Here is a 27,909-nt window from a genome sequence, read left to right as displayed (position 1 = left end):
TCACGGTAACAATACAAGGCCAAATCTAGGCTAAATAGCAGGAGGTGGTTTCCTTTCCGTCTGGGGAATTGTCAATCTCTGGAACAGGCTGCTGTCCCAGATTGTGGACACAAATTCACTGAATTCTATCGAACGAGAGCCGGACCTGTTTCTGGCTGGGACGGAGGTCACCTCATACGAATGGTAGGTTACCGTGTAGAATTATCAGGGCTCGTGGTCCAGGTCCTGGGCTGGTGTTGATCACCGAAGAGGATCAGGGAGGAGTCTTACAGATCTTTCCCTCCGGATTGTCAGTATTTATTTTTGGGGGGGGGGGAAGCTTTGTGCTGTTGCAAAACTTTGTTCCACACAAATACATTAGTATCGCTCTCTTTAATCTTCACTTACTAAACTTGCAATCAATAAGAAAATGCAGCTGCTGATTTTGAAGGTGTTTCTAGCCGCCCTCTGCAGGGATACCTCACGGTGTAGGGGTACAAGGCCCAGGAGGGTTAGAAAGTTACAAATGGACATGAAGCAAGTGCATGCCCTTGCCATTAACCGTGTGTGATTCCAAGTCAAAACCAACAACCACAAATCCAATAAGACAATCTCTCCGACAGACAGGAGCGACAGGTTTTCATTATTATTCACCAGGAATATGGGGGAGAAACCCAACACACCTTCATTCATTTCGATTCACTCCAGCTAGTTGTTAGAGTATCAGAATTCCTAAATAATCCCATATTCCTGGCTAGAGAAGGCATCATGTTCCGCAACACTGTCTGGGAGGGGGGGGGGGGGGGGGGGGGGGGGGGAGGGGAGTTCGGCAGCTACGCCCTTTGTAACCTTCCTAGTTTTGCTCATTTTACAGTACATATTAACACAGAATGCACTGCTCAGACACAGGATATTGGTCAGGTCCTTTGCACAAGCATCCTCCTACCTTCATAGAATATCTATAGTGCAGAAGAAGGCCATTCGGCCCATCCAGTCTGCACCCACCCTTCGAAAGACCACCCTACCCAGGCCCAATCCCCCGCTACTCCATCTCACATGTCCTCGGATTCCTTTTGCCATCCTGTGTTTATCTACACTTCCCTTATCATTTGCTTGTTGCCTCAACGACTCATGGGTGGCACGGTAGCACAGTGATTGGCACAGCCAAGGTGCCAAGCTGGCATTTTCTGCATGCGAATGATCAGGCTGGGGGTTGTCTGGCGAGGGCGGGGACCCTCCCATATTGTGTTCAGGATTGGGGATGGGGGGGGAAAGAGATCTGGCTTTGTCTTGGGGTACTCAGACATAATTTTGTCTCGATCTCTCATTACAATGGGGCGTTCCTGCGAGCGGAGCTCCCCATTGTAAAAACGGGGATACGTCCGGCCGTGCGGACCCCGTTCACGCCCCTTATTCAGAGCAAGTCTGGTTGAATATCCATGTGTTTCTGGTATGGATACTGATATGACAGTTATTAATGATGGTATTGCGTTTCAGAGTCGCCAGGTATCAAACGATACCACCACAAGGTTTTACCAGATATCGATCAAAGACCAAACAACCACAAGAATTACTTCGACATGCAACATAAAACACTACAAGCTAAATTACACCTAACACTACAACAACCTGTACTTAACTTCAGGCACCCGGCTTTATGCAGAGGAACAAGGCCTTTGTTTGGATCTTGCATGGCTGAGTCTGGAGAAGTGACTTTGTTTCTGCTGGGCTCATCCATCTGGTAGCGATCGTTGGTCTTGAACTTGTCTTCTGGTCGTAATGCTACACTTGGTTTTAGGCGTAGGTCGGGGCCAAGAGAGACTGAACACATGGCTGTGTCTCTCCTTATCCTTCTGGGGTTTTGCACTCTTTGGGGCGGTCCTTAGCTTTGGACCCAATAATTCGACAGGCTTCAATCACTGCCTTCGATTTTGGCCAATAAAGGGGCAGGTGCCTTGATGGCGGGGCATGTCCTGAGCGGTCATTGACCTTGGCTTTTTGGGCTCCCTGAGCAAAGGGAGTGGCGCCGATTAGTCTGTATCGGTATCGGTTACCTGACTGCAGTCCTGTTGTTCTGGGGGAATGGGCTATTAGAATGCAAAGTAGCTGGGGGTTTCGATAGCGTCTAGTTATCGGAGTTGCCAATATACATAAGCTATGAGCGTCCGAGTCCTGGGTTGACCATATTTCCCATGGTCCTTTGCAGGTGGCCATATTTCCCGGGATCCTTTGTAAGTGGCCATCCCAGACGGCTACAGTTCCCTTTTGGGAAGATCGTGCCCAGTTTTTATATGGACAGTCTAGTTCAGTTTCTGATCAATGGTAACCCCCAAGGTGTTGATAATGGGGGATTCAATGATGGTAATGCCACTGAATGTCATGGGGAGATGTCTAGATTCTCTCTTATCTGGCACATGTGTGGCGCAACAGCCACTGACACGCGAGCACGTTGCAGGGGTGGGGTGGGGGGGGATGGCCTGAAAATATAAGTAGAGGCAGCAATTCAGAGTTTTGTCACTTCAACCCGCCCCAGTCTAGTGCAGAGCAGGAGCTGAACCACAGGGAGCCCAGTATTCAGGTCATGCTGCTGGCTCACTGTCAAACTGATCGCAGTATCATTTACTTGGGAGCATATTTTGGATGTCATGTCTGTAAATAGTTCACTTGCTCAGCCAGGGAAGGGGAAAGTGATTCCTGAGCACAGGGCTCGGGGCAACAACAAAAATAAAAGACCATTTGGCCACTTTGAATTCTTCACCTTGTGAGCTTCAAATGGCGCAGAACCCGGCAGAGCATCCATTTCGAAATGGCTAATTAACAGGTCGCAGCTGTCAGTCGGGTCAACGGAAAGGTTGGACGAGACTGAGATTTTCACAGCCCCATGGTGTGACCTCAACACAGCAAGGAAGGCAGGGCAAGTGGGAATGAGATTTACCACAAAGCTTTCTGCCCAATGTAGTCGGGTTTACTCAGAAGTACAGAGCTGAAGAAGTGCCGGATTGCCACCTCCGCTTCACTGGGACTGTGGAAGTCCTCAATCTGCCTCTTCAGGTGGATATTCTAACACTGTTTGAGCGGGGGGGGGGGGGGGGGGGGGGGGGGGGGTCTCCCTGCACTGGAGTGTTAAAAACACACTTGACTGCCAAAAGTAAAGCCATTGGAAAGCTGAAAGGGTAACTGTAAAACATCGCAGGGTTATGCTTACAGTGTTTCAGGAGTTCAAACGAAGGGCACACCCAGGACCAGGGAGAGGAATCATGGGCCGTGAGGCTCCTCCGGTTTCTAGGCCCCATAGTCCCCACTTTACCCCCCCCCCCGCCTCCCCCCCTCCCCCCTCCCCCCTCCCCCCTCCCTGCCTCCAATCATACAAGATATTATTTCCCCCTTTCAGGATTCATCAATCAATTCCCAAAACAATCACACACAAGTCCGAGTAAAATGACAATGCCCATTGTTGACATCTGATGACAAATAGCATTCGATATATATGGTTCATTAATGTTAAGAACAGCAATGATATAAAGCAGTGTTAGCCTGTTTGCGCCCTATTGGTAATCCCGCTGTGACTATTAAACAAAGCAGAGAACACAAATGCTACTTTAACAGCATTGTGCAATGTTGTTAATTTGACAGGAAAATACCCTATTATTTATTCATAATACTGTGCAGAAGACAACACTAATTTTAATGACTGCTTCAGCACTCATTAACATGCTCTGCACACTGCACCTTATGGACAAGATAACAGTACAACTCAGATCTTCTCAATTATGTAGTAGGAGACAGCATGATGGTACTCAATATGATTATTTCATAGAGGCGCCGAGGACCCAGGTTCGATCCCGGCCCCAGGTCACTGTCCATTCTCCCAGTGTCTTTTTTAAAAATATTCGTTTATGGAACGAAGGCATCGCAGACTGTACCAGAATCTATTGCCTGGAATTCCATGTCAGACAGATCGGGTAAGGATGGCAGATTTCCTTCCCTAAAGGATATTAGTGAACCAGATGGGTTTTTAGAACAATCAACAATGGTTCCATGGTCATCATTAGACTTTTTTAATTCCAGATATTTTATTGAGTTTAAATTCCATTATCTGCCGTGGTGGGATTTGAACCCAGGTCCCCAAGATCATTGTCCTGGGTCTCTGGATTACTAGACCAGCGACAGTACCACTGTACAACCGCCTCTTGCGTGGGTCTTGCCCCCACAATGATGTGCAAGTGAATTGGGCATGTTAAAAATTGTCCCTTAATTGGAAAATAACGAATTGGGTATTCCAAATTTTTTTTTTAAATTGAGAAGTGTGTGGTATTTAATTTTGCTGTACTAAACCTCAGTGAACCTTCCAACCTCAACCCCTCCAACTCCCCCTACCTCTCATCCCAACAACTCACATTCCCCTCCAGCCTCTCCCACCCTTGAAACATCCCCACTCCCTCTAAGCTCCTCCTCCCCCTCCAGCCTCCCGCCTACCCCCATCCAACTTCCTGCAACACTCCCCCAACCCCCCACAATATTCCCCCCCCCCTCCAACATACCGCCCATCCCCATTCAACTTTTGCCCACTCCCAGAAGCCTCCCTCCCACCCCCAACTCTCCCCCAACCTTCCAACCCACCCTCCTCAAACCTTTACCCCCCCCCATGCTCCTCCAACCTTACACCCGCCAACCCTCCAACCAAGCCCCCAACTCTCCTCAAAACTTTCCCCACCAACTTTCCCATCCATCCCTTCCAAAACTTCCCTCCAACCTCTCTCCCCCCCCCTTTCCCCCCCAGCCCCCTCCAACCTCCTCCTCTCCAACCCGGAATCTATTGGGTCTTTGTTCCTGATGTCTGGACATGGTTATCTATCTTTCTCCTGGAGCAACTCTTTGATTCCTGAATATCTACTCTTGATCTATCACACTTATCTCCATCCTGATGATTCTTGTGACACGTGGAACTCTTTAGGGAGATGAATCGCGTATTTACTAACAGTCCTTCTTCAGTGCTGGCAGAGTAAACAAGTCACTGAAAGCTACCCTCGAAAGAACTGGACTCAATATAATGACAGATCCATGAGGCATCATAATACACCGTATGCATCTCCATAGCAACTAATTGTAAAACATTTTATCAACTTTTCTTTAATTAACTTTAATTCATTAAATTAATTAATTAAAGAAAACTTGATTTTCTTTTAAACTATTCCAGACTCTCCACAGATGGCTCCATCACTTTACAAAGTGAGTAGCTGAAGCAACCGATACAACTCCCGGTCTGGGACATTGGGACTGTGCAGAGTGGCAGGCCCCAGAGGTGGCCCATGAACTCCCGCCGAAAAATTAATTATTGCGGTGTGGACGACATAAACAAGGCTGTTTTTGATGTCCATCGCTCGCTGCCCCAAGGAGGCATCGGCCGACCCTCTCCTTGACCACAGCTGGCCACATGCCGATGGTGATGGTGTCAGATGGTGAAAAATGCTGGCACAGTGGACTATGACACTGGAGTAGCAGTGCAGAGGCCCAGGCGAACGCCCTGGGGACAAGGCTTCAAATCTCACCACGGCAGCTGGAGGAATTTTGAATTCAATTAATTAATTCCGTTTTATTGAAACAAAATCCCCAATTGAAAGCTAGTCTCAGTAATGGTGGCCAGGAAACCATCATTGATTGTAACAAAAATCCATCCGGTTCACTAATGACCTTCAGGGAAGGAAATTCGGCCAACTTATCTGGTCTGACTCTAGACCCACAGCAATGTGCTTGATTCTTCACGGCTCTCGAGGGCAATTAGGGAAGAGCAACAAATGTCGGCCTTGCCAGCAATGCCCACATCCCATAAAGGAATAAAAAATAGGTGATGTCTTGATGCTCATGGTAATTTTTTCTTTCTTTTTCTTTCTAAATTTAGAGTACCCAATTTATTTTTTTCCAATTAAGGGGCAATTTAGCGTGGCCAATCCAAATACCCTGCACATCTTTGGGTTGTGGGGGAGAAACCCACGCAGACATGGGGAGAATGTGCAAACTCCACCCAGAGCCGGGATGGAACCTGGGACCTCGGCGCCGTGAGGCAGCAGTGCTAACCACTGTGCCACCGTGCTATGCTGATGGTAATCCCCGGACAGGCGCCGGAATGTGGCGACTAGGGGCTTTTCACAGTAACTTCATTGAAGCCTACTCGTGACAATAAGCGATTTTCTTTTTTTTTTTCATTTTGCCATTCAAGCTGACCTGGAAATCTGTGCTGGTATTTTGCGGAGTTGAGGATGGTGGCTTATTCATCTGATTCCATTGCCTCTGAAGGTGGGTATTTGAGAGTGAGACACAACTTGGGGCTTCCCACGGGAATTTATCCGGATTTAACCACTGGCCAATTCCTCGCCTTATGTCTGCCACACTGCCCAGCTGACACTAATTGATGCGATCGCCTGATGCCCACCAGCTTCTGGGTTGAGACGGCCCAAAGGACCTTTTATAGCCATCAGCGAAAGAGGGCATTTGTTCTGCTACCCCCCCCCCCCCCCCACCCCACCCACCCACCCACCCTCTGGGATAGATTCTAATCCAGCTCCTAGAGGTTAAAGGTCAGCCAGTCCCTCAAACAGGGCCTAATAGCTAGCAGAAGGTTCGCTATCGGATCAGCCGGCTTCATGACGCAGTTGCCGTGGAAACTGGGACCCAGCTAATGAGATCGGCTGATAAAAACCAGACTCGGCTGGGAATGTGGCAGGAGGAATCCAGTGTCAAAATAAACTGGGAAAGTGAGCGACGTGACAGCCTCGCCAACAATCGCGGGCAACTGTGTACAAGGGTTTAAATCAGCGACAAGGCCTGTGATGAGGGCGTCGCAATGGGGCAGCTCCCGACGGCCGGTAAAATGTAAACTCTCTCTCTCACGCACACACAGCAGAAAGCTGCTCCGAGAGCTCCTTTGTTTTAATTGGCTTTCCAGGCGGGCGGGAAAATGTGAAGAATGTGGCCAGGAGGCTCCCACAGATCAAACAGCTCAGGGTGAGGCAGTGAAAGAGGAAGAAACCTTCGCATATTCCGAGCCAGCTCTCCAACTAACTCACTGCCTGCCACCATTGAAGCGACATCGCCACGGTGTACCAGCGCTGTGCCACATGGAGCAGACCCACTCTGCTCAGGACTTCCCCACCCTCGTTACTTATCCCGTCCTTGAAGATGGGGACCATGGCCTGAGCACAGTTGAGTCACAAGAATGGATTAGCTATTTAGGGCTGGGATGAGGAGAAATCCCTTCACTCAAAAGGATATGGTTTAGCTCACCAGGCTAAATCGCTGGCTTTTAAAGCAGACCAAGCAGGCCAGCAGCACGGTTCGATTCCCGTACCAGCCTCCCCGGACAGGTGCCGGAATGTGGCGACTAGGGGCTTTTCACAGTAACTTCATTGAAGCCTACTCGTGACAATAAGCGATTTTCATTTCATTTCATTTTCATATGGTCCAGAATTCTCTCACCTGGGGATAAGTTTTTTTTTAAAAAGTATTTTTATTAAGGTTTTGCAGAATTTTTTATAATAAAACAGACTGTGGATAAGTTATTGAATCTATTCAAGGTCGATAACGATGTTTGGATATTCGGGGATTAATGGATATAGGGTGCTGAGAGGTGGATTCTCTTTCCCTCTTTGGGCGGCCCAGTAGCACAGTGGCTAGCACTGTTGCTTCACAACGCCGGGGTCCCAGGTTCAATTCCCGGCTTGGGTCACTGCACGTTCTCCCCGTGTCTCTTCTTTTAATAAATTTAGAGTATCCAATTATATTTTTTACCAATTAAGGGGCAATTTAGTGTGGACGATCCACCTAACCTGCGCATCTTTGGGTTGTGGAGGTGAGACCCACGCAGGCACGGGGAGAATGTGCAAACTCCACACGGACAGTGATCCAGAGCCGGGATCGAACCTGGGAACTCTCGCTGTGAGGCAGCAGTGCTAACCACTGTGCCACCGTGCCAGCTATTCTCCCAGTGTCTGCGTCAGCTTCCTCCCACAAGTCCCGAAAGACGTGCTGGCAAGTAATTTGTATCTTATGAATTCTCCCTCCATGTACCCGAACAGGCGCCGGAATGTGGTGACTTGGGGCTTTTCACAGTAACTTCATTGTAGTGTTAATGTAAGCCTACTTATGACAATAAAGATTATTATTATTAGGATGTGGGCTTCTCAGGTTAGGCCGGCATTTATTGCCCAGCCCTAATTGCCCTTGAGAAGATGGTGCTGAGCTGCCTTCTTGAGCCACTGCAGTCCATGTGCTGTGGGTACACCGACAATGTTATAGGGAGGGAGGACTCTGACCCAGTGACAGTGAAGGAACAGCGATATAATGGGCTGGTTTAGCACAGTGGGCTAAACTGCTGGCTTGTAATGCAGAACAATGCCAGCAGCGCAGGTTCAATTCCCGTACCGGCCTCCCTGAACATGAGCGGGAATATGGCGACAAGGGGCTAGTGATTATTATTATGATTATTATATATTTCCATGTCAGGATGTTGAGTGGTTTGGAGGGGAACTTCCAGGTGGTGGTGTTCCCACGCATCTGCTACCCTTATCCTTAATCTAGGTGACAGAGGTCGCTGGTTTGGAAGATGCTGTCAAAGGAGCCTTGGCGAGTTGCTGCAGTGCATCTTGGAGACGGTACACACGGCTACCATTGTGCATCGGTGGCGGAGGGAATGAGTGTTCACGATAGGGGTTGGGGTGCCAATTACGTGGGCTGCTTCGTCCTGGGTGCGGATGAGCTTCTTGAATGTCATTGGAATTGCACAAGATCAGGACGATCAACCATAATTTTTTATTTTTTTTTATAAATTTAGATTACCCAATTATTTTTTCCAATTAAGGGGCAATTTAGCATGGCCAATCCACCTACTCTGCACATTTTTGGGTTGTGGGGGCGAAACCCACGCAGACACGGGGAGAATGTGCAAACTCCACACGGACAGTGACCCAGAGCCGGGATCGAACCTGGGACCTCAGCGCCGTGAGGCGGTTGTGCTAACCACTAGGCCACCGTGCTGCCCTCGATCAACCATAATAAGCGCGAATGGCAGTCTAGGTTCAAAGGGCTGAATGGCCTTCTCCTACATCTTGTGTTCTTACATAGAGGCAGCACCACACTAGCAGAGCAGTTTGTATTAGATCCAAGTTGGTTACTCTCTAATGTATCCCAGGTCCTAATAAATTCTCCGTGTACGTTTTTGGGATTTGCCCATTACGGTTCACAGTCCAACAGTCCTGTAAACACGCACTACATCCTCACACATGAATAATGAGTGTAGATAGGAAAAATATGCAACAAAATTAAACAGAAATGCAAGTAGAACTGGAATTGGAGCAAGCACAAATAGTAGGGATTCTGTGGATACCTATGGAGCAATGGAAATCGGGGATGCATATGAGGCTGGTTTAGCACAGTGGGCTAAACAGCTGACTTGCAATGCAGAACAAGGCCAGCAGCGCGGGTACAATTCCCGTACCGGCCTCCCCGAACAGGCGCTGGAATGTGGCGACTAGGGGCTTTTCACAGCAACTTCATTGAAGCCTACTTGTGACAATAAGCGATTATTATTATTATAGAAGAGCGGGGGTGGGTGTGGGCATGGGGAGATTACAGAGATAAGGGAGTGGGTGAGGGCTATGGTGGTTTGAAAACAAAGATGAGAATTTTAAAATCGGGCCACTGCTTAAGCGGGAGCCATCGTAGATGGGTGAGCACAGAGAGGCTGTACAAATGGAGTTAGGTCCCAGTCACGGCACAAGTAGCAAAGATTTGGGTGAGCTGATGTCTATGGAGGATGGGGGTTGAAGTGAAGATTGGCTGGAAAACATACACCGAGAATTTGGGGGGAGGGGGGAAAGAGGAGAAATTCTCAGGATGAATGGTCAGCCATTTAGGACTGAAACAAGGAGAAATCTCTTCCCTCAGAGGACTATGAATCTTTGGACTTCGCTAAGGGAGAGGGTAGAGCTGCCGAAGGGGAGTGAGTTCAGGTATCTGCAGGTTAGGGACTTTGCGCAAAAGGTCTGGAGGGGGTTCCCTAGGTTGCCGAGATACAGTCCAAAGACGTGCAGGTTAGGTGGATTGGCCATGATAAATTGTCCTTAGTGACTAAACAGGTTAGGGGGGGGGGGGTTATTGGTTTACGGGGATAGAGTGGAAATGAGGGCGTAAGTGGGTCGGCGCAGACTCGATGGACCTCCTTCTGCACTGGATGTTCTATGAAACACCCTGCTGGAGCAACTGCTGCTTCTGGATGTGGAAGGGGAGGGAAGAATTGGGGATATATATAAGTGGCTGGGGGAGCAGGGAGGCGAGTGGGTGGTGAAGATCAAAGAGAAATGGGAAGCGGAGTTGGGAATGGAGATCAATTGGGGAGTATGGAGTGAGGCACTGCGAAGGGTAAACGGGACCTCCTCTTGTGCAAGAATGACCCTGATACAGTTTAAGGTGATGCACAGGGTGCGTATGACTCGGGCGAGAATGAGTGGGTTCTTTCAGTGGGTAGCAGATGAGTGTGAGAGGTGTGGGCGGGGACCAGCGAATCTCGCGCACATGTTTTGGCGTTGTGAAAAATTGGGAAGATTCTGGGCGGAAATGTTCGTGGTCTTAGCCAGGATAGTGGAGGAGGAGGTGGACCCGGACCCTCTGGTGGCGATATTTGGGGTTTCAGAGAAGCCGGAGCTCATGGAGAGGACGGCTGATGTCTTGGCCTTCCCCTGTCTGATTGCACAGCGACAAATTTTACTGGAGTGGCGGTCGGCATCGGCACCGGGGGTAGCAGCATGGTTGGGTGACCTGTACGACTTCCTGCGGTTGGAGAAGATAAAGTATGAGTTAAGGGGCTCAGCGGGGGAGAGGGAGGGGGGGTGAAAGAGGGGAAAAATCGGGACAGACTGTATAGTTAAGTGTTGGGAAGTATGTTTCCTGGTGTGTTTATTTGCTGTAACCTGCTTTGATACATGTTTGTAATAAAATACATTTTTAAAAAAAAGAATCTTTGGAATTCTCTGCTGCAGAGGGCTATGGAATTTAGCTGATGAGCATACTCACGGCAGACATCTATAGAATTTTCTGGGCACAAAGGGAATCAAAGGATATGGGGATAGAGCGGGCAAGTGGAGGGCGGTCATCAGCCATGACCAACTGGCAGAGAAGGCCCGCGGTGCCATATGGCCTAAATCTTTTATTTCTTACATGTTTACATCTATATACATGGGATGTACAGCCCTGGAGATGAGAGTTTGTAAACATGCTGCCTTGTCAACAACAATGGTACATCTGGGATACATCCAGAGCACTAGTGGAGAGCCCGTCCCTCACTGGGATGACCGGGGAGAGTTTATTTGCTCTGTAATCAACAGCCCATCACTTTCCCGCGATTCTGAAAACAAATGCTGCCAATGTTCACAAGAAGTCAGATATAGATCAGGTTGGACAAGGATAGAAGGTTTCCTTGCTAAAAAGCAAACCGGTTTGGTTTTCCCGTCGATATTATTTCCAGACTTTCCTTTAAGAAAAACCTGTGAAGTGCCAGGCCAAGTTTTGAACTGGCGCTATTAATCCAGGCATCTGGATGGCTAAATCTGTAATGTAACCATTGTGGTGATATGCATCATCGTAAAGACACAAGGGGTTAATGTAAATACACTACGACTAAGTAAACACTAGAGGGAGCACCAAAGACCTGACATACAGACATACAGCTCATGAACACATAGAATAGGACACGACCAATGGGCAGTCAAGACACCCAGAGGTGACACTACCATAAGGGGGCATTACACAACCCATATACAAGGACAGGGCACACATGCTCCGTCTCTTTCCACAAGCGACACTTAGAGAGAAGGACAGGGGCAGATCAGAAGCATCACACCCACCGCATGGCTTAGAGCAGACTGGTTAGTTAGACTGAGTTACTATAGCAAGATTAGCAGGAGAGTCAAACTCATAGAGAACTGTGCTAATGGCTCAATAAATCACATTGAACTTACTTCAAAGTCTGGAGCACCTTTTGGTCAAAGCTGCATCAAGTTGCAGCCTGTGTTATCCCAGAATACTTAACACAACAACCATTAGTCCACCGACAACAATGTATTCATATAGCGCACTTGACGTAATAAAATGTGCCACGGTGCTTCGCAGGAGTGTTACAAAACAAAATACGACCCCGAGCCACGTGAGGAATTACTAGGTCAGGTGACCAAATGTTTGGCCAATGAGGGAGGTTTTAAAAGAGGGTCTTGAAGGAGAAAGCGAGGGGTTGGAGGAGATTGCCGAGATAGGGAGGGGCCAGGCCATGTGTAGCATTCTGGTGGAGAAAAGAGGTGATCAGCCCCAGGTGGGAATCAAAGGCTCCCCCCCCCCCCCCACACACTGTGTAACATGGAAAATAGAAGCAGGGGGAGGCCATTCGGCCCTTCGAGCCTGCTCTGCCATTCATTATGGCTGATCGTCATGTTCAATACCCTGATTCTGCCTTCCCCCCCCCCCATACCCCTTGATCTCTTTACCCCCAAGAGCCATAACTAATTCCTTCTTGAAATTACACAACGTTTTGGCCTCAACTACTTTCTGTGGTAGCGAATTCCACAGATTCACCACTCTCTGGGTGAAGAGATTTCTCCTCACCTCAGTCCTAAACGATTTCCCCCCTTATCCTCAAACTATGCCCCCCTGCGTTCTGGACTCCCCCACCATCGGGAACATTCTTTCGGAATCTACCCTGTCTAATCCTGTTCGAACTTTTCTCAGTTTCTATGAGATCCCCTCTCGCTCTTCTAAATTCCAATGAATACAATCGTACAGCTCTGTCCAAGGGTGCAAGGCAAACACAAACAGCCGCAAGCAAATGCGGCACAGAGATCAGGAATTCACTAGATGAAACACATGGATGTTCAAAAAAAAAATGTTTTAAAATCATCTGGTGCTTTCCGTCCGAGTGATGTTACTCAGCACGGAACTGAAAGATTTTTGTGGTTTCCCCTGAACATTCAGTGGAGCTAATCCAGTGAATAACTGAGCCTTAGGAAGGCCCCACAGTCACACTGCTCTGTACTGAACTTGGTCAGGAGAGCGGTAGGAGCCACTACACCCTTGGGTTTAGAAAGAGTTTCCGCTCACAATCACCTGTCCACTGGAAATGGATAGACATGGAAGTCGGGAAAGGCAGGGTGGGGTGGGGAAAGACAGGAACAGGCCAGAGTGTCCTAGTCAAATAGTCTCCAGATACTCAGGGGCAGATGGATGAAAAGCAGCCACATTGGCTTAGCTATCAGAGGGTGGGTGCCCTGTGAATCTGTGCCAGCCGGTTACCTGGACACGTGCTTTACTCACCTCTCTTGCACAAGGCCCAAAATGATCCAGATTTGTGTGTGTGTAAGAGGGAGAGAGAGACAGAGACATACAGTGGAGGGTGAGAGCTTAATGCAGATATATCAGAGAAGGAGTGTGTCAGAAATCTACAAATATAAGAAATAGACCAATGTGAATGCAGGTGAAAAAAGAGACAAAGATATAAAGATAAGTCTGGAAATACAAGAGACAATAGCATAGAGATAGCTCTGTACACACACACACACACACACACACACACACCCCTGGCAGACTGACACCAGAGAGGTATATACTGATCACAATGAGAGATATCCGCCCAGAATCCACAAAGAGAAAATAATACACTCGCTAAACAAGTGAGATGTGAAATCTCACTTCCCAGAACCTCGGGCGTGATTCTCCGCTCCCCACGCCGGGTGGGAGGGCCGGGAGACTCACGACACGCCCCCCTGGTGTCCCCCGCGATTCTCCCACCCCCCGCTCGGAAGAATCGCCGCTCGCCATTTTTCACGGCGACCGGCGATTCTCCGGCCCGGATGGGCCGAGCGGCCTGCCGTTCGCGACAGGTTCACGACAGCGGCAACCACACCTTGTCGCTGCCGTCGTGTACATGGGCGCCAAATGCCCGTTTGAAGCTTGTGGGGGGCAGAGAGGGGAGTGAGCACCACGGCCGTGCTCGGGAGGGGACTGGCCCGCGATCTGTGCCTACCGATCGTCGGGCCGGCGTCTCAAAGCGACGTACTCTTTCCCCTCCGCCGCCCCGCAAGATCAAGCCACCACGTCTTGCGGGGCACCGGAGGGGAAGATGGCAACCGTGCACGCGCTGGTTTGAGCCGTCAGCCGTCGTGACGTCAGCCGCGCGTCATTCTCAAGGCCCGGCGACCGAGAGTTACGGAGCGCCGCTCCTAGCCCCCCGGGTGGGGGTGAATAAGGTGAGAGGAGCGGCCTCCAAGGCCGTTGTGAAACTCAGCCGAGTTCACGACGACCTTCCCGACTTTTCACAGGAGCGGAGAATTCCGCCCCTAGGATCAGAATTTTAAAAAAAATAAATTTAGAATATCCAATTCATTTTTTTCCCCAACGAAGGGGTAATTTAGCGTGGCCAATCCATCTACCCCGCACATCTTTGAAAAATGAAATGAAAATCGCTTATTGTCACAAGTAGGCTTCAAATGAAGTTACTGCGGAAAGCTCCTAGTCGCCACATTCCGGCGCCTGCTTGGGGAGGCTGGTACGGGAATTGAACCCGCGCTTGCTGGCCTGCCTTGGTCTGCTTGGGTGCTGTAACTGTACCAACTCTCATCATTTTTGCAAACAGGAAGATGGCTCACAAAGAAGATTTCACAAAATGTGGAGCACTTCCATTCAGCCACCTCGCAGATAGAGCAAACCTTTCAAGAGATTCAATCGAAATTGGAAGTTGAGGATCGGGACTCCTAAACTCCAGAGTCCAGGCTCCCATCAACTTCCATTGTTGTTGCTCTGTGCTGGCAGAGACTGTGCATTGAGGACAATTATCGCACACCGGGACCATACCAAATCCCCAACAATCCCATCAGCCACTGTACATTTCATACTTCAAATTGTATTGGTTTTAGGGCAGCATAGTGGTTAGCAGAATGGCTTCACAGTGGCAGGGTCCCAGGTTCGATTCCCGGCTTGGGTCACTGTCTGTGCGGAGTCTGCACGTTCCCCCCTTGTCTGCGTGGGTTTCCTCCGGGTGCTCCAGTTTCCTCCCACAGTCCAAAGATGTGCAGAGGTCGGTGGATTGGCCATGATAAATTGCCCTATCGTGTTCAAAAAAGGTATGGTGGGGATAGGGTGGAGGTGTGGGCTTAGGTAGGGTGCTCTTTCCAAGGACCGGTGCAGACTCGATGGGCCGAATGGCCTCTTTCTGCACTGTAAATTCTGTGATTGTGATTTTGCAATTCTACCACTCAAAAGTGCTTCAGTCTCACAGCAAGTGAATCTTCTATACAATCAGTTACAAATTAAGAAGACTGCGAATTTATAGCAACAGATTCATGAAGCATAATTAACAATGGGAGCTAAAATTTAAAGTAGATTGTCTTCGCAGTTAAGTTCTATTTCTCCTTCTAATTTTCTTCCCATATTTCTCACTTCCTCTGCAGAAGGCACTGGTCAGAGTGAACAATTCGGCAGGTAGTGGCAAAGTTCCTGAACCTCACACCAGTATCCATTCCTTATCTGCAAATGTGCCGATTTGATGATGCAGGCATCAGTGCCAAGCCTACTCTTAAAATCATCCAACGTCCAAACGAATGCCCATAATATACCACAGCAATGAGAGGTCATATATGGCACTCTTCCTGATCTGTCCATTCAACATTGACTAGGCACCCAACCTTGAGATCCTCACTCATTGCTACGGTTACATTGTCCAGTTCTGGTCACCACACTTTAGGAAGGAGGTGAGGATTCTTGAGAGGGCGCAGAGGTGATTTATCAGAATGGTTCAAGGGATGAGGAATTTTAGAATCTTCATGGTGAGGTTGAAGAAGCTGGGGCCATTCTCCTTTGGGCAAAGGATATTGAGGGGAGATTTGATAGAGGTGTACACGATTAAGACAGGCTTAAGGCAGCACGCTAGCGCAGTGGTTGGCACTGCTGCATCACGGCGCTGAGGACCCGGGTTCAATCCCAGCCCCGGGTCACTTGCTGTGTGGAGTTTGCACATTCTCCCCGTGTCTGCGTGGGTCTCACCCCCACAACCCAAAAGATGTGCAGGGTAGGTGAATTTCCCCTTAATAGGAAAAAAACATAATTGGGTACTCTAAATTAACGCAGGTATAGATAAGGGTGACAAAGATAAGCGGTTCCCAGCAGCTGATGGTACAATGACTAGTGGGCCCAGATTTATGGTTCTGGGCAAGAGGTACAGGGGGATGTGAGTTTTGTAGTGGGTAATAATGACCACAAACCTACAAGGGGATTGGAAGTGGAGACGATGAATATTTTCAAAAGGAAATTAATTAAGTACTTTCAGGGCTACAGAGATATAACAGGAGGAACTGGACTGACTAGAATTCTCTCCAGAGAGCCGGCATGGACTCGATGGGCCGAATGGCCAGCTCTGGTAAAGTCTAGGACTCTTTTACAAGGTAGATGCAGCAGACTGCTCCCAACGATTGTGCAGTTAAAACCCAATGGCCATCGGTTTAGAACGAGAGTTAGAACAGAAAAGCTTAAATCCACAGAGTTGTGAGGCTGTGTAATCCTCTTCCAGGGTCAGGGGTCGAGGCAGAAACTGTGTTAATATTCACCATTATTATATTGGTAAGTGGATGAAGAAACAAGTGCTGAAACGAATGGAAGCGGGTTAGTCAATATGTTTCGACTTACTCACTCATGTGTCAGGCAAATGCCAGAGGCTGGTTGGGGCAAATGGCCTATTTTGATGCCTAGGTTTACTCATTAACCCCAGCCCTCCACCTACCACCACCCGTCCCCAGCCCCTACCCTACAGGGGGGTTTCATTTTTGTTACCCGGGTCTCAATTAGTATCTTTTTTGGAACCACTTGCTGTTCATCATCTTCCCAGGCTGGCAGATAGAATAGCCAAGGCCCACAACATCACCTCAAACACTCCCATCGTTAAACAGAGAGAGAGGGGGAGAGAGTGTTGGGGGGGGGGGGGGGGGGGGGGGGGGGAGAGAGGGAGAAAGAGAAAGATTGAGAGGGGGGAGAGAGGGAGAAAGAGAAAGAGTGAGAGGGGGGAGAGAGGGAGACAGAGAGAGAGGGAGGAGGGGGGGGGGGTTGAGAGAGAGGGAGGGGGTGAGAGAGAGAGGATAGAGAGAGAGAGAGAGAGAGAGGGAGAGAGAGAGAGAGAAAAGCCAAGAATAGAATAGATAGAATAGCCAAGGCCCACAATATCACCTCAAACACTCCCATCATTAAACAGAGAGGGACAGGGAGAAAGAGAGAGGGGGGTGAGAGAGAGAAAAGGACGGAGAGAGAGAGGGGGGAGAGAGGGAGAGAGAGGGAGAGGGACATGTAGCCACTATTCCATCAACCAAGTGTTATACAGCCCAGAGCGTTCTCCAGATCACAAGCCAAGTGTGGAAACATCCATAACACAAATGTCTCCAATTGGTTGCTGGGTGTTTTTTCACAGTTCATATGAAATTAATTTTTGAAGTCGATCCTTATAATGAAATCTCAACGGCAAGCTTTGCTTTCGATGCTTAGCACAGGGAAGCCTCGTATTCCAACACTTTGGGCAGTTTATGTATCCAGTTCCCGGGTGTGAAAGGACAGTGTTCAAAACCACTCCATCATCCAAATCCTCTTTTTCACATTTAATTTCCTGGATACACGGGCGAATGCACCGAAGGACAAGTTGAAATCCAGGCCATGATATACTGGAGCCAATGCTGGAGGCTCAAATCAAACCAGCTAGAAATGGTAACAATGCAATGAGGAACAGCTCCATAAATGGCAACGTGTCAGTAGAGGATTACTGGGGGTGCCCTAGATCCGCTCATACACATCAAAGTCAAGTTTTGAAAGGCTCATCAACCCATTTTGTCACCAAATGTTCTGCTCTCAGAACCACGTAAATTCAACAATGCTAATACCGTCGCTATGGTTACCACGCTACTGCTACAGTTAGAGCCAGGCTGAGCAGTAAAATAATTAGTTTCGATATTAGCAGATCTGAAAGAAATGGCCTCCATTGTCCGCGTCCCAAGTAGCCGCTCGGCAACCACTGAGCACATCAGGCCTGTGCAGCTCAAGGAAAGACCAGAGCTCATCCAAATAAAATAGGCCCAAAACTCCAGGCCTCACTGCCATTTAATCACTGCGCATCCAGACCCTGAAACTGGACGCCCTAAAACACTTCACTGAAACATTAAAATTCAATACTGAGCCACACAGGATAGGTGACATGCATGGGTTTTCAGACATATCTTAAAATTGGAGAGAGGACAACCACAGAGGTGAGGTTTTGGCAGGGGGTTCCAGACTGATGCGCAATCAATAACTACTGAAACGAGGATGTAGTCCAAATTGAAGGCTTTCATCGACAAGATGTTTCCCCAGCAGCTCGAGTACAGAAAAGGCAGGCTGCTGGGAAACACGGGCTCTTATACTCCGCCCCAATGGGCGGAGCTACCTTACACTCTGACCAATGAAATACAAACCCTTGGGCCAATGAGCAGCGAGTCTTCTCCACCAATGGTGGCTCAGCGCTCCCAGGTACCGTAGTACCTCTAGTCATACTACCCCACAGACTTTGGAGCTTTCGTCAAAGGGGTGAATAAACCCCGGGTGCTCAACAGGCCAAAACTAGAGGAGAACAGACATCTCCGAATCTTGTAGGGCTGGATGAGGTTACTGATCCACGATCAATTGCACGAAAGACTCAGATTGGTACCACTGAGGCTTTATTACAGTCAGATGCGTGGCCTCCTACTGCAGCTGGCGAAATGGCTGATCAGGAGGAGGACACGCATATTTATACGGCTCCTTGTGGGCGGAGCTAGCCGGCAGGGGCTACCGGCGAACCTGTGGTGCAGGCCCTACCTTACATCCCCTAATACTGGTGCACACAGAGGTTCACCACAGTTACAGAAATAGGGAGTGGTGACGGCTTTAAAAACAAGAATGAGAATTTTAACATTCAAGGCGTTGCCAGACCAGGAGCCAATGGGGATCAGCACGCCCAGGGCTGGAGTGTGTGACACGGGCAGCGGCGTCTTGGATGACCTCGGGTTTGTGGAGGGTGGTGATGGGAGGTCGGCCAGGAGACCATTGGAACGGTCAAGTCGAAAGGTTGACAACGGCACGGGCGAAGGGCTGAGGGGCTCACAGGAAGCCTTTCGAACAACGGGGTGGGGGTAACAGTGGACAACGGAAAAGGAGGGTTAAAAGGAAACAGACTTTGAGGGACGGAAGGCAAGGATCAAAGACGAAATTGGAGCGCAACGATTATTCACAACTCACCAGAGACCTTTTTCACTTCAAGAAACTGCAGGGCGTCAAGGCAAGGACTGCAGACTCCTTTAAATAGTCTGCCCAGTTTGTATGTAACGTAACGAAAGAGAAAATGCTGGAAAATCTCAGCAGGTCTGGCGGCATCTGTAGGGAGAGAAAATAGCCAACGTTTCGAGTCCGATGACTCTTTGTCAAAGCTGTATGTAACGTAAAGGCCCAACTGTGCAGTAAATAAATTGATGATTTTGATGATGTGAGACCCGGGGACAGTGGGATGAATTGGTCTAACTCGATGGGCCGAATGGCCTCCTTCTGCACTGTAAATTCTATGATTCTATGATTATGTTGAGTTCCGTCTTGCAAGGCCCTGCAATAAAGGGCGGTAGTTGGATTAGAACCATGCTGACCCAAACATGGATGAAGACACTATTCCGACTATAGGAAACTCCTGGAAACTTCTCCAAAGGGCAAAATGCAGCAGAAAAGATGAGGAAATTTGGAATGAAGCAGCTACATGGAGGCACAGGGTGGGGTTTGCGGATTTGTGCAGCAGGGGTGGAGACATTCATTCATGAGAGACAAACACTGGGGATTATCAAAACAGTTCACTGTCAATGAAGTACTTTTTCCACGTGTAGCCACAGTTATATCTGGGAAACAGGGGGGCGGGACTCTCTAATAACGGGGTGATGTCCCTACGCCTGCGGGAAAACGGGCGTGAATCACTCCGGACTTTTTTTCTAGGAAGTCTGGAGTGATTCTCCGTTTTTAAGGGTGCTTGCAGGGCCCCAGAGTGCTCCACGCAGCTCCGGCTGCCGATACGGGACCCTGCACTTCCAGCCGCGGGGCTGCACGGCAGACCCGCGCAATATGGCGGACCCACACAGGTCACACGGGTTGACGCCGAAGAAGGAGGCCACCCCCAGATCGCGCGCGCTTGCCGATCGGTGGCCCCGATCACAGGGCCTGGCCGTCGTGGAGGCCCCCCCCCCGGTGACGGATTCCCCCCCCCCCCACGGCGGCCACCGCAGCCGCGACTCCGAGCTCCTGCCGGGTGGAACCATACGTGAACCACGCCGGTGGGAACTCGGCCGGTTGTCCGCGGAGAATCGCCGCGGGGGGCCATTTCAACGGCCCCCGACCGGTGCTGCGTCGACTGCGCGCGCAACTGCCAGCGATTCCCCGGCCACCGGAGAATCGTGGGAAGGTGTTGGACCCTATCGCCGGTCCGACGCCCCATTCTCCGCCCCCGGGCACAATTGCGGTGTGGAAGAATCCCGGCCAGGGTATCCAATTAGCACACAGCTCCCACTGACAGCAATGTGATCATAAACAGATAAAAATGTTTTTGTGCTGTTGGTCGAGGGACGAATATTGATCAGGGTACACTGCCTGTGATGTTTGTCAATTTAAGGGCAACACAGCAGAGTAAGGGTCACCTGGTCTGGGAGTTTGGAATCACTCCACGGGGAGGAGTTCTCCTCGGCAGAGGTGTTTTAGAATTAGCTGCAAACATACTGCTGCTCTTGAAGATCATAAAATAAATCCCTCGTTGTTCATTAATGACGTCTCTGAAAGTGCGTTTTTACATCACCTCAGCTTTTCTTCAGTATGGAGCCATGGGATCTTCACATGCACCTGAGCAGGCACATGGGGCCTTGGTTCAACGTCTCCTCTGAATGTCACCGTCTCTGACAGTGCAGCACTGAACTGGAGTGTCGGCCTCGAGTCTTACGTTCAAGGAGTGGATCTCGAGCCTGAAACCTTGAGATACAGAGGCAAGAAGGCTACCAACTGAGCCATGACTGGTGCAGAAGACAGTGAAAGAAGTGGCGGAGATGCTTAGTGTGATGGAGATAGGCACCCCCCATTTGTAGTGCCCCCCCCCCCCCCAAAGTCTGAGGGCTGGTACGGTTGAGGTGGACATAGAAATGATGGCTTATAGAACAGTACAGCACAGAACAGGCCCTTCGGCCCTCGATGTTGTGCCGAGCAATGATCACCCTACTTAAACCCACGTAACCCGTATACCCGTAACCCAACAATCCCCCCATTAACCTTGCACTACGTTGCGTTGCGTTGCGTTAAATTGCGTTGCGAGGAACATCAGCTTAGTTGTTTGCAATGCCTAATAACACTACCTACACTCGCTGCATCGATCCTTACCTTCATCTACCATCCTGAACACCAGAAATAAATCTAGATAATCGGCCTTGGTAATGAGATTCCTGAAGCCTCAGGAACTGTCGCGTCAACTCATCGAGTGCAAAGGTCAATTCAACGATCAATACTCAAAATTTAAAATAATTCCTAACTCCCGGGAGTGCTGTGCCTACTTCACATGAAATGGATTAACCATCAGCAGTTGCCTACCCTGTAATAATCCGTCCATTTTGTGTGTGATTGTTCACACGGCCAAGATTTGTTCGACAGAGGAAACCCCAGGGGGTTGTTGTGGAGAGTCTGCTCGTAACTTTGGTGTCACATTTGATCCCGAGACCAGTTTCCAACCTCAGATTTGCAGCTTCACTTAATATTTTCCCACCCACGTTTGTACCATCGCCCAACTCCAGCCCGTCAGCTCCTGAGACCCTCACTCATGCCTTGGCAACCTTCAGATTAGACCATTCCAATGGCTGCTCTTCCACCTTCTACCCTCTGAAAACCTCAGCTCACCCACATCTCTGCCAATTTGTGGTGGCTCAAGGCCAATCCCACTCTCTTCCCATCCCTTGGCTCGCTGAATTACACTGGCTCACAATCAAGGAGCACCTTGATTTTAGAATTCTCATCATCGTTTTCAAATCACCCCGCCCCTCACCCATGACCTCAACCCCCCCCCTCCGCTCCACAACTCCCCATCCCCGCAACCCTCCAGCTCCACATCCCTGCTCTCCCAGCCACAACCCACACCACACTCCCCAGCCACAACCCACACCACACTCCCCAGCCAAAAACATGCCCCAGACCCACAAACCCCCCCCCCCACCCCCGTAACTCCCTGCAACCCTACAAACACCCCCAGCCCCACACATCCCCCAGCTCCACAACCCCCTCCAACCCCACCCCTGCCCCACAATCCAACAACCCGCAGCCCCACAACCCAGTCCAACCCCACGTCCCAGCCCCACACCTTGCCCCAGCCCCTCACCCCCCCACCAAGCACCCACCAACCCCCCCCCCCCCACCCACCCCACCAGCCCCTTCCAACCCACACACCCCTAGCCCGACAATCCAACAACCCGCAGCCCCACAACCCAGTCCAACCCCAACCCTGCCCCACAATCCTTTCCATCCCAGCCCCACACCCTGCTCCAGCCCCTCACCCCCCACCACCAAGCTCCCACCAACCCCCCCCACCCCCACCCACCCCGCCAGCCCCCTCCAAACTCGTAGCTCCCTCCACCCCACACCATCCACAACCCTCCAAGATATCTGCACTCCTCAAAAACTGCCTTCAGCTACCTAAGGCCCCAAGCCCTGCAATGCCCTCCCTTCACCCCTCCACCTTTAAGACGCTCCTTAAAACTTGGTTCTTTAACCAAGCATTTGGTCATCAGACCTAACATTCCCTAATGTGGCTCCAGGGTCCAGCTTTGTTTTAGAACGGTCCTGTGAAGCGCCTTGAGGCTTTTCAACACGTTAAAGGTGCTATATAAATGTAACTTGTCGTGTTAGCTGTTGTTAAGAGCTAGTGAACGTGAGGCTGTAACATGTCCGGTAAGATTCTGGCAGCAATGTTTTATCTGAATCTGCAGGCTCAGTTACTACCCAGAAATCACTCTCATTTCCAATATAAAGCAGTCAGCCTCAGGGGATCACAGGGGAGGGCAAGGGGAATGCTTCCTCTGGTTAGTTCCATCAGCAACTGGGGACACTGACCAGCCACTGTGGACACCGAGCATCGGTCCAGGTGCTGAATGGTAGCGTCAACTGGGACAGCAAACAGCAGCACAGGGACCAGCAGCACCATGGGCAGCGAGCGCCCAAGTGGACACCAAAATTTAAAAAACAGCCAGGGCGCCTGTGGAAACCCCCCCCCCCCCCCTTGGAAAGAACCTGCGAGGGGCAAATAGGCAGGGAAATCCAACAGGAAAAGAAAATGTGGGGGGCGCGGCACAGTGGCTAGACCTCACGGCGCCGAGGACCCGGGTTCTATCCCAGCTCTGGGTCACCGGCCGTGAGGAGTTTGCACATTCTCCCCGTGTCTGCGTGGGTTTCACCCCCACAACCCAAAAGATATGCAGGGTAGGTGGGTTGGCCACGCTAAATTTCCCCTTAATTGGAAAAAAATAAAGAATTGCTAAATTAAAAAAAAAAAAAATTTTTAAATGTGAACTACCATAACCAGGTCCGGCAAAGGCCACAGATTTTTCTGTGCCCGCCAAATTTGCCGAGCTCAGGGGTGACGTTCCCTCTGGCTGCTGGTGGGGGGTGGGGAGAGAGCAATAAACCAGGCACTGCTTCCAATCCGGATTTGCTCACCATCACTCCAATGGCACCGGTAAGGCTGGTCAGTGAGTGATGCAGGGCGATGGGGACCCCAGTGTATTTGAATGCCCCGAGTCCCTTTCTTGGTCACAAGAGGGCCAGAGTTGAAGGGTATGGGCTCCCTGAAGCTCAGGTGAAAAACATGTCACTGTCACTTTAACTGAAGCACTTCTTCCCAAATACTACCATTTATACAATAAATGTGGAATCAAACAGTAAAAGTATCAGGGAAACGTAAAGCTTGGGAGCGCAGAACGAAGCAGTCATACTTTCCCACAAGAGACGGTCAGCCATTTTTCTAGTGGGTAAATCCCCACCACAGGTGAATTGCAGTGCAGTACACTGCAATAGCCGAGCATTTTGTTATACTGCCCTCTCTGCTGGGGAGGTGTAATGTAAAGTGGTTCAATATTGGCTGCCTGCAGTTTGAGCGTGTGTCGTCTTCCTCAGTGCCGTACACAACACAAATAGCAGCACTCCTCACGACCCATCTCTCCCGCGGTGAACATATGGGAAACCCTTTACCCGTGAGTCTCGGCATCTGTCAGGGCAACAGATCACTGAACCACATGAAAATTGCCTTCGCTCAAAGGAGCCACACCAACCGTCTACAAAGCAGCTTATAAAATAAAGGAAACACATTAACAAAAGTGATACCATTGGAAGTTAACTCGGCGATCGGGCGAGGTTATCGACAAGGAGCATCGTGCCGCACGACAACATAGGGCCAACCTGCGGAGGATTTGCTTCCAACATCCGCGAACCAAATTGCCCAAAACGCCGCGACAGGAACGGAAATCAATCCGGTTTCCGCCACCACGCATGATCCTCCACAGAAAGGCAAGCAAATGCAGAGCAGGCCCCGACTTCAGAGCTGCCCTACCCTGCAGAGTCCACATGGCAGTATTTCCCAGCAGCCTTTGATAGGCTTCATGACGGAGTTATACAACAAACTTAACACAGCTTCAAGTGCTGGAAAACCTTGCGAACCGGCCCTGGGAGAAATGCAGGCTCAGCCTTGCGTGTTGTGGAACTCTTTTAACAGAACCAGTTGGAAACATTAGTGAAGTCCACTGCAAAGTCCCAACCTCGGGGGAGGGAGAGAAAGAAACAGAGACAGAGAGAGAAACAGAGGCAGAGAAAGATTGGCATTTATATAGAGCCTTTCACAGTCACCCAATGTCTCAAAGTGTTTTACAGCCAATTAAGTTCTTTCGAAGTGTAGTCACTGTTGTAATGTAGGAAAAGCAGCAGCCAATTCGGGCACAGCAAGCTCCCACAGACAGCAACATGATAATGATCAGATCATCTGTTTTATTGTGATGTTGATTGAGAGATAACTATTGGTCTGGACACTGGGGCTAACCCCCCCCCCCCCCCCCCCCCCTTCAGAATAGTGCCGTGGGATCTTTGACATCCACCCGAGCAGGCAGATAGGTCTCAGTTTAACTCCGCATCCAAAATATGCAGCATGCAGCACTGATTGGATTGGATTTGTTTATTGTCATGTGCACCGAGGTACAGTGAAAAGTATTTTTCTGCGAGCTGCTCAACAGATCATTTAGTACAACAGAAAAGAAAATACATAATAGGGCAACACAAGGTTCAACACAGAGGTGTGAGTGCTGACAACTGGGCAGGCAACAAGGGAGGGAGTGGGGGAGCGAGTGGGGGAGCGAGTGACTGAGTGAGTGAGTGAGTGAGAAACAGAGGGACAGGCACACAGAAAGGAAAGTGAGAGAGAGGAAGACAGACTGAAACAGAGAGAGACAGGCAGACGCAGAGTGGCTGAGCATATAGGCACCTTCAATGTCCTTCAGAGAATTCCCTGCACAAGATGGGAATCTCCCTCGGTGTGACAGTGAAACTAGCTGCAACTGAACTCCCCCAATTCTGTTCCTGCAAGCAGTTTCTCCGACTGCATGAAGCAGCTTGGGAAATTCACTTTAACCTTTTGGCTCATATAATGCATTTCTAACGAGTGCGTGTGCCTTGATCTGAAATAATTAGAAATGATGAAAATGCAACCTTGAGCTGCATGGAGTTAAAAATCAATGAAGCAGTCAGATTAATGGCACCTCCATTAACAGGCACCCTGCTGTCTTATACAGTCATGTCCAATAACTGCTCCCACACAAGAGAATATGGCCACTTCAGCAGTTATCGTCTCAGTCAAAGGAGCTAAAACTGAGGAAAGTGGAAGAATATTCGCACACCAATTCTTTATTTGCCGAGGGAAGTCCCTCCCACTGGGGTTTAAGGCTGTGTTCTGCTCGTGGGCCAAAGCGAAACGGAGACCGGATCACATGACAAACTTTCCTTTGAGTGATGGCATGCTGCCATCCCTTTAAGGTGCACTTACACCATTATCTATCTCATTGCTACGGCCTCCTGCTGTCTAAACCACATTCACCATTAACTCCAGCACAGTGGCAAAGGAAAACAAACTATTTTATTCCTAATGGCCTTACAGAAAACAACTTCCCAGTCTCCCTGAGGATATGGAAATGATTGCACAGTGGGAGCCAGGTACAAATATGTTGTGAGCTGTTTGCGCCTATTTAGCATTTTCACTTCAGAACTTCCCTAAAGAGCTTTTCAGCCAATAAAGTAGCTTCAAAGAGCTGTAGTGCTAGCGTAGGAAATGCGGCAGCCAATTTGTGCACAGTAAGATCCCACAAACAGAGCCAAACTAATGACCCGTTAGAGGGAGCACGGTAGCACAGTGGTTAGAACAATTGCCTCACAGCTCCAGGGTCCCAGGTTCGATTCCCGGCTTGGGTCGCTGTCTGTGCGGAGTCCCCACATTCTCCCCGTGTCTGCGTGGGTTTCCTCCGGGTGCTCCGGTTTCCTCCCACCGTCCAAAGATGTGCGGGTTAGGTGGATTGGCCATGATAAATTGCCTAAAAAGGGTAGGTGGGGTTGCTGGGTTGGGGGGATAGGGTGGAGGTGTGGGCTTAAGTATGGTGCTCTTTCCAAAGGCCAGTGCAGACCGCAATGGGCCGAATGGCCTCCTTCTGCATTGTAAATTCTATGATTTATGCGTCATTATCATAAACCATTCTGCTCGGATTTCAAAAACCAGTCAGCCTGCATTCTCGTCCCCTAAAATGTGCTGCACCTTCAAACCTGCATTTATACCAGAAATGCTGGCCTAATAAATCACAGAGTTTAATTACAATCTGAACCTGAAAATTACAGATCAGCCCACAACATGAGAAACACAAGTACTATTTTCGCCTTTCTAATTATTCAACAGGAAATCCGACAGGCAGGAGGCTCAGGATAAATTAAAGGAAATTCCTTGTGCTGTTCAAAGAGAATTCCTACCGGTTATATATGCTTGAAAGGAAGGGAAGCTGAACCCAAAGAAGTATCCCCCCCCTCCCCCCCCCCCCCCCCCCCACCCCACAGAGATGAGGCCAGGGTTTTGGAAAGAGAGAGAAATCAGTCACTCCCTTCCCGAAACCCCCTTCCTTTCCAAGCAGTCTCCTCTCTTTAATCCTGTGGTGAACGTGCTTCCCTTATGAAGTTGCAAGATCAGTGCCGAGGCCGAATGATACCCCCTCCCAGCTTAAGTACTGAACACTGGTGGCACAGTGGCACAGGGGTTAGCACCACTACCTCATAGCGCCAGGGACCTAGGTTAAATTCTGGCCTTGGGTAACCGTGTGTGGCGTTTGCACATTATCCCTGCGTCTGCGCGTGTTTCCTCTGGGAGCTCCAGTTTCCTCCCACAGTCCAACGATGTGCGGGTTAGACGGATTGGACATGATAAATTGCCCGTAGTGTCCAAAGGTGAGACGGGGTTATGGGGTTATAGGGAAGGATTGGTGGAGTGAGCCTGGGTGGGGTGTTCTTTCAGAGGGTGGGTGTCGACCCGATGGGCTGAATGGCCTCTTTCCGCACTGTAGGGATTTTCTATGAACACTCCCAAGATGAGGTATAGCCAACCTGGTGGTAACTCACTCATCTTCGAATGCCTGCTTTTGGGATTAAAAAGCGCAATTTTAAGAGGCCATTGTTTAAATGCTCAAATTCTTTCAGAGCAGTCTGTCCCCCAACATTTGACCCACATCATAGACTCCGAATGCCAGCAGAGCCCTACCGCTCCAACAAGAGAGGACCACT

General features: G+C 49.6%; 1 protein-coding gene across 1 annotated transcript in view; it reads right to left on the bottom strand.

Moving 5' to 3' along the window:
- The window catches only part of cuedc1b (CUE domain containing 1b), a 150,203-nt gene that overhangs the window by 91,679 nt on the left and 30,615 nt on the right, over positions 1-27,909 (bottom strand). The window lies entirely within an intron of this gene.

Source organism: Scyliorhinus canicula, chromosome 12, assembly GCF_902713615.1.
Source record: "Scyliorhinus canicula chromosome 12, sScyCan1.1, whole genome shotgun sequence".
In the NCBI taxonomy this organism is placed as follows: Eukaryota; Metazoa; Chordata; class Chondrichthyes; order Carcharhiniformes; family Scyliorhinidae; genus Scyliorhinus; species Scyliorhinus canicula.
The sequence above is the reverse complement of the archived record's forward strand: the minus strand, read 5'-3'. Positions and strand labels throughout refer to the sequence as shown.